The following is a 6,670-nucleotide window of genomic DNA, read 5'->3' as shown; positions in this document are numbered from 1 at the left end:
TGACCAAGGTTGAGAGCCGCACAAATCTATGCATATAAACACAAATACTTGAAACGTTGTTTGACAATATAATTTAGCAACGTAATCGTAGCCTCCCTGCTGGGGCCTATGATTTCCCAGCCATGGGCTTTTGACCAGGTTGACCATCTTAGACATGAAATCCCTCCTGTGAAGCAGGCCTTGCATCCATTCTGAAAGCAGTTGGTCACCCCCATGACTATCAAGTCACTGTCGGTTGTCCTATAGTGGAGCACACGGGGATCAGTGCCAAGTAAAGCCATAGATATCTTTTTTTTTTCTACCAGTAGCCAGTGTAATAGCTTCTGGTAGTATAAAAGCTAGCCTGGGGGTCCAAGTCAGTTCTAGATCGATTTTTTTCTCTGTCCTGAAAACAAAGTGTATGGTGTCTTCTGCAATACGGTACTATTTAGTTATGGTGGGTCACCAAGAGAGATGACAGTAACCTGAGTTGTGGAGGGATTGAAGTGGGTGTTAGTTGCTTATTTTATCTATTTTTTTGTTATTTTAATTTTTTTCTTTGAGACAGGATCTTCCTGTGGCTCAGGCTGCCCTCAAGCTTGTGGCGGTGTGTCTCAGCCTCCCAAGTGCTGGAATTCCAGGTGTGACAGACACACCGTGTCTGCCTCGCCTACATTCTTCTCTTGTTATTTTCTTCATCCCATAATAAAATCTCTTTGGCTCTTTGCCAATCTTCCCCTGAGCCTGGAACGACTTCAAGTTGTTCTCTGACAGTGCCCTTCTTTGAAGTCCATCTCACATTCCACTTTAAGTGAAGCCTTCTTCATTGTCATTAGCAGATGTGGGTGACAGTTATCTTTCCTCCTCTGAACTCCCTTAGAAGGAATTCATGCGCCTCTCATAGGCATATTGTTCAGCTTTACTGTTTACATAGGAGCTTATCATGCTGTTGGCTATCCTCTCCTTGAGAGCAAAGACCATATTTATTTGTGTAGCTCCCTTATTGTCTTAACTTATGGCGGATGTTCAACTGTTTGTTGACTGAGAGAATGACTCCCTCTTTATCAGTAAAGTACAGTGCCAAGGGCATGGACTCTGGGCCTCTTGCTAGCGCTGTGACTGTGGACCAATTACTTGACTTCTCTGTAACATTTCACGGTTACTTAGCCCATGTGCCTACCACTTAAGCATTTCACCTGTTCCCTGGAAAGAATGTGAATAGCAACTGTCGTCCTCAGTACTGAGACACCGCAGGTCATGAGACCCTTTTCCTCTCTGAATTAGATTTCATCCCCCTCTTCTGAGCCTTCTCTGATAGAACCAGGAGTGCTGACATCCTTCCAGAGAGCTTCTACTGTCCTAAGTATTTTCTTGTGTATGTGTGTGAGCGCCTGCATGTCTGTGTGTCCTGGTGTCCACAGAGGCCAGAAGAGAGTGCCATTGGACCCTCTGGAGTGGAAGTGACAGCAGGTTGTGTGGTGCCACATGGGAGTCAGGTCCTTTGGGAGAGCAGCAAGTGCTCAGCAACTGCTGAGCCATCTCTCCAGCTTTGCTAGTTTGTTTTTGAGACAGGGTCTTGCTAGGTAGCCCAGGCTGGCCTTGGACACGTGATCTTCCTGCCTCAGTGTCCCAAGTGCTAGGATTACAGGTGTTGTGCCACCAAGCTCATGAGGGTCGTACATTTTCAAATTCCACAGGGTGGGGTGAATGAGCTTTGTATGAGAGGGCCGGAGGGGCTGATGTGAGGAAAGGGAAGTGGACGGTGGGGTAGAAGCAGGCACACAGCCAGGTTGCTCTGAGGCTGTGGACATGCTGAAGCTCTGAAGCTCAGTGCAAGGGAGTTGCCGGTTTAGTTTTCCCTGCTTTAGGGTTGCAGAATGCAGCTGCATCTCTTCCCCATGCTTACACAGGCCTGCAGGGAAAGGGGGCATTCCTCGAGGCTTTCTTTCCAAGAGGGGATGAACTACAAGCACCCATTTTGAGTGTCTTCCTGGGCACAGGCTGAGGTCGCCTTCCCTTCTGTGTGGGCCAGGGCGGGATGGGGAGGAGGCTGCCTGAGCAAGCTTTCCATTCTTAGGCTGTTGATTACCCCCTTAAAAGGGCATTTGTTTGTTTGTTTGTTTCTGTTCTGATAATTAAATAGTATGATTTTTCTCATGAATTCTGGACAACCAGGTGGCTTTACGCGGGGGGTGGGGGGCAGCGTGGGGGGAGCATATTCCCACTCTTTATACAGTTTTGCAGGTGGAAGGATGGGGGGTGGGTGGGAGGAAGAGATGCTTGGAGAGCTCCCCTGAACATCTATGAGCTGACCTTGTCTTTTGCTCAAAGGGATATCACACTACATCCTGGGCACATGCGGTATGCTCCACAGATGAACATCAGTTCCAAACAGTAACTATGGAGACCGGATGGAGATGGTGTTTCGCTGCTAAAAGCAGCACTCATTGGTGGACGTGCTGAACCTCATTGGAAGAAGACAGTGAAACAGCTTGGGATTCAGGGTTCGGGTTGCTTTTCACTTTGTGGCATTGGACCAAATCATTGAAAAGACACCGAAGAAGCATTTCTGAGCTGGGCATAGCAGCACATGCTTAATCCCAGCACTTAGGAGATCAAGGTATGAGAATTATTGCAAATTCAAAGTCAGCCTAGGACATTTAGTGGACTTGAAGTTAGCGTAGGTAAGCAAGAACCAGTTTCAGACCAGGGCAGGGGGAACTGGAGAGGTGACTCAACGGTCCAGAGCACTTGCTGCTCTCGCAGAGGACCTGGGTTGGGTTCCTAGCACCCACATGGTGGCTCACAAACATCTGTAACTCATGTTCCACGGGATCTGACCACAGTGGGCACCAAGCATGCACATGGTACACATACATACATGCAAGCAAAGCGCTCACACATAAAATATAATGAGTGAGTCTCAGAAAGAAAGAAACCATTCCCATATATTGTGCATCCTATTTTTAGGAAAAATGGAGAAGAGGCAAGGCTCTTCAGACTGAAGGTAGAGCAGGGTCAGGGGCTGGGCAGTGACTGGTGCTGGGTGTGATGCTTCTTTAGGCAATGACAAGAATGTTCTGAAATTACATTATAACAGTGATTGCGCAATCCTCAAAAACCACTGGATTTTAGTTTACGGAATGAGAACTGTTTTAAATATAAAAGCTTCCTTCTGAAGCAGCGCAGGGAGGTAACTCTAAGGCTAGTCAAGGAGGAGGGTTCTCCACTGAAGGATGGGTGGAGAAAAGATTAGGAGGTGTTGAGTCTGGGGTCTTGCAATAATGGGGGATAGACCACCAAAGTCTATTAAACCAGAAGCAAACTTTATTCCAGAAAAAACAAAAACAAACAAACAAACAAAAACCTCGGGGCACAAAAGCTTATCAGCTAGCTGAGACCACAGCCAATGTTGGAATTCCGAGGCTTTGGCAATCGGGGTGGGTGCTGGACCCTTTTTATAATATCAGGCACGGGGTGCATGCTAGGAGTCATGGAGAAACATCAGGCATGGGAGGCATGCTGGAAGTCATATAGAAACAACTATTAAAAGTTAACTTTAGTCCGGGCAGTTGTTGGCTATAAGAGGCAAGGGGGCTGGGCGGTGGTGGCGCATGCCTTTAATCCCAGCACTCGGGAGGCAGAGCCAGGCAGATCTCTGTGAGTTCGAGGCCAGCCTGGACTACCAAGTGAGTTCCAGGAAAGGCGCAAAGCTACACAGAGAAACCCTGTCTCGAAAAACCAAAAAAAAAAAAAAAAGAGGCAAGGGGGTTAAAAGTTAACCCCTGGCTATTGCCAGAGGCGCTGGCTGTAAAGCAGACAGCCATTGTTAGCAGTTAACCTTTAGAGCCGATGACTGTCAGTGTTCATCTCTTAAGCTTATAATTTTATATTTTTATATTCCTGGACCCTTCAGGAGGGTCTGACTAGTTAAAAAAAATGTGGGTTATGAGCGCTTAGGCATCACCATACTCTTCTCTATTTTGACACTATGTTGGAAAGTTCCCATAATGACAAGCGAATTAAAAACCAACCAAAGTACTGGTGAAAGTAAAAGGATAGAAACTAGACAATGGTAAAAGTTGAAACAAACTCAGTCAAATCATCAGAAAGCAGGAACACAAGTTTTAGAGACCCATGGAAAGAGTGGGTCTGGTTTGGGGCACCAAGGATACAGAAGAATCTAGAATGTCCACGGCTGATCATTTACAGGCTCAGTGATGCTTTTTTCCTAAGGTCAGGGAGACAGCTTTGTGGTTAAAAGCATTTGTTGTGCAAGCCTGAAGATCCAAGTTCAGGTCCCCAGAACCTCCGGAATAAAAGCCAGATGGAGTGACATGTGTCTATGGTAACGTGGGAGGCAGATACGAGAGAACTTCCCAGAAGGTTGCAGGCCAGCTGGCGGGGGGCGGGGGGGGGGGGACACAGTGCAGTATCGAACAGCTAGAAAGACCTGGGACACCTGAGGTCATCTCTGAATAAATAAATACTAAAAAGTAATATATTTTCCTTTTTCAAGTAGTGTTCTATAGGTACCAAAAAAAGTGAAGAGGTAAGAATTATTTGGGGCATGGAAAAGATAGCTCTGTCAGGAAAGTACTTAACCTGCAAGGCAGAGGACCCGAGTTCAAGCCCCAGGACTCACAGAGAAGAACCAGGTGTGGTGGCACCTGGCTATAACTCCAGTGTTGGAGAGGCAGAGACAGGAGAATCCCTGGGCCTCACCAGCCATTCAGTCTAACCAAATCAGTGGAGTCCAGGTCCAGTGAGAAACTTTGTCTCAGAAATTAAAGTGGAGGGTCAGCAAAATGGCTTAGTGGGGAAAGATAAAGGCAGTAGTTATCGAGAAACCTGATGACCTGAGTTTGACGCCTGGAACCCATGTAAAAGTAGAAGGAAAAACCCAACCACAAAGTTGTCCATACACACTGGTCCACCCACATATCATGCACACACATAACAACAATGAAATAATTAATTCAAACATAAGAAAGATTGAGAATGATTGAGGAAGACACCAGACACTAGCCTCTGGCTACACACACACACACACACACACACACACACACACACACACACACTCAACACACACACTCACCCCAGAAGAACTATCTTTATCATTTTTGAGCTGAAATAAAGAGAATGAGATAGTTTCTCTAAAATATGACAGGAAAAATTAATATGACTGGGCTAGGGAAGTGATTCAGTTGGTAGAATGCTTGCTTAGCATGCACAAGGTCTTGAGTTTGACCCCCAGCACTACATAAACTCGGGGCCGTGGTTCACATCTGTAATCTTAGCACTTGGGAGATAGAGGCAGGGGGGTCAGAAGTGCAAGTTCATCCTTGAATACTGATTTTGAAGCCACCCTGGGTGACATAAGACCCCATCTCACACTTGCAAGATGGCTTAGCAGATAAAAGCTTTCTTGCCAAGGCTGGTGACCTGAGTCAGATCCCTAGGACCCAAGGTGGAAGGACAAAAACCAGCTCCTGCAAACTGCACACACACCACATACATAAAATTTTTAAAAAAGCAAATCAGAACACCGATGTGATGCCATTTATCAACTACAAAAAGGAAAACAACGCCTTTAATCCCAGCACTCGGGAGGCAGAGGCAGGCGGGGCCTGGTCTACAGAGCGAGTTCCAGGAAAAGTGTCAAAGCTACACAGAGAAACCCTGTCTCGAAAAACCAATAAATAAATAAATAAATAAATAAATAAATGAATAAATAAATAAATAAATAAATAAATAAGAAAGTGAAAAAAGCACTTGACAAATACTTTAGTTGGTTAGAACTCAGTGAGTCTCCAATTCTTCTGGTACAAGTTGGTAAAGCAAATACTGCTTTTAGAGAGGATCTGAGTTCCATTCCCAGTACCCACATTGGGTGGCTCACAACTTCCTGGACCTTCACCTCCAGGGGGCGTCTGTTGACTCTGGCATCCATTGGCACCCCTTATAATTAAAAATAGGTTTCTTTTCTTTTCTTTTCTTTTTTTAAGTAAAAAGAGGGCAAGGAGATGTAGTTCTGTGATAGAACATTTGCCTAGTGTGTGTGAAGCCCTAGGTTCAGTCCCTGTACCTCAAAACAAACAAACAAACAAACAATAAATAAATAAATAAAAGGAGGACGGGACAAAGCCAGGTGTCCTGCAGAAGACACAGGCTGAGAACACCAGGGCCATGAGGCTTGGCCTAAGGCTATCAAAGCCCTCCCAAGATCCCAAAGGAGTGCTAGTCAAGCTCAATTGACTTGACTGTGTCACTCATCCTAAGCTTGGGAAGCACCCTCACATTCTCATTGTCCAGGTTCCTGGGCTACGCTGGCTGCAGGCCAAGGCTAAGACTCCAACCAAAGTCCAGGCCCCTTCTGTTCAGTTCCGGCTCTGCTCCAGTTTAGGCTCGGAACGGTACCAGGCTCCCGTGAAGGCCCCTAAAGAAGTCCTTTCTCCTCTCTTTCCTTCTCTTCCCTTTCCCCTCTCCACCCCTCCTTCCACCCTGACACTTTCCCTGCCTAAATGTTTGTGTTGAAATCATCAAAACAACTGTTTGGAATAGGAAAATGAAGACATCAAATCTTGGACTGCAGTTTCCGTTCAAGGGGTGGACTGCCCCACCCCCGCCCCGGCTCCTGGGATGACAATTCTCACCTGTCCAGGCTCAGCTCAGGAGGCCCCTCCAGTAA

Source organism: Peromyscus californicus, unplaced genomic scaffold (assembly GCF_007827085.1).
Source record: "Peromyscus californicus insignis strain IS unplaced genomic scaffold, ASM782708v3 Scaffold_3__1_contigs__length_106647218, whole genome shotgun sequence".
Classification (NCBI taxonomy): Eukaryota; Metazoa; Chordata; class Mammalia; order Rodentia; family Cricetidae; genus Peromyscus; species Peromyscus californicus.
This window is presented reverse-complemented; position numbering follows the sequence as displayed.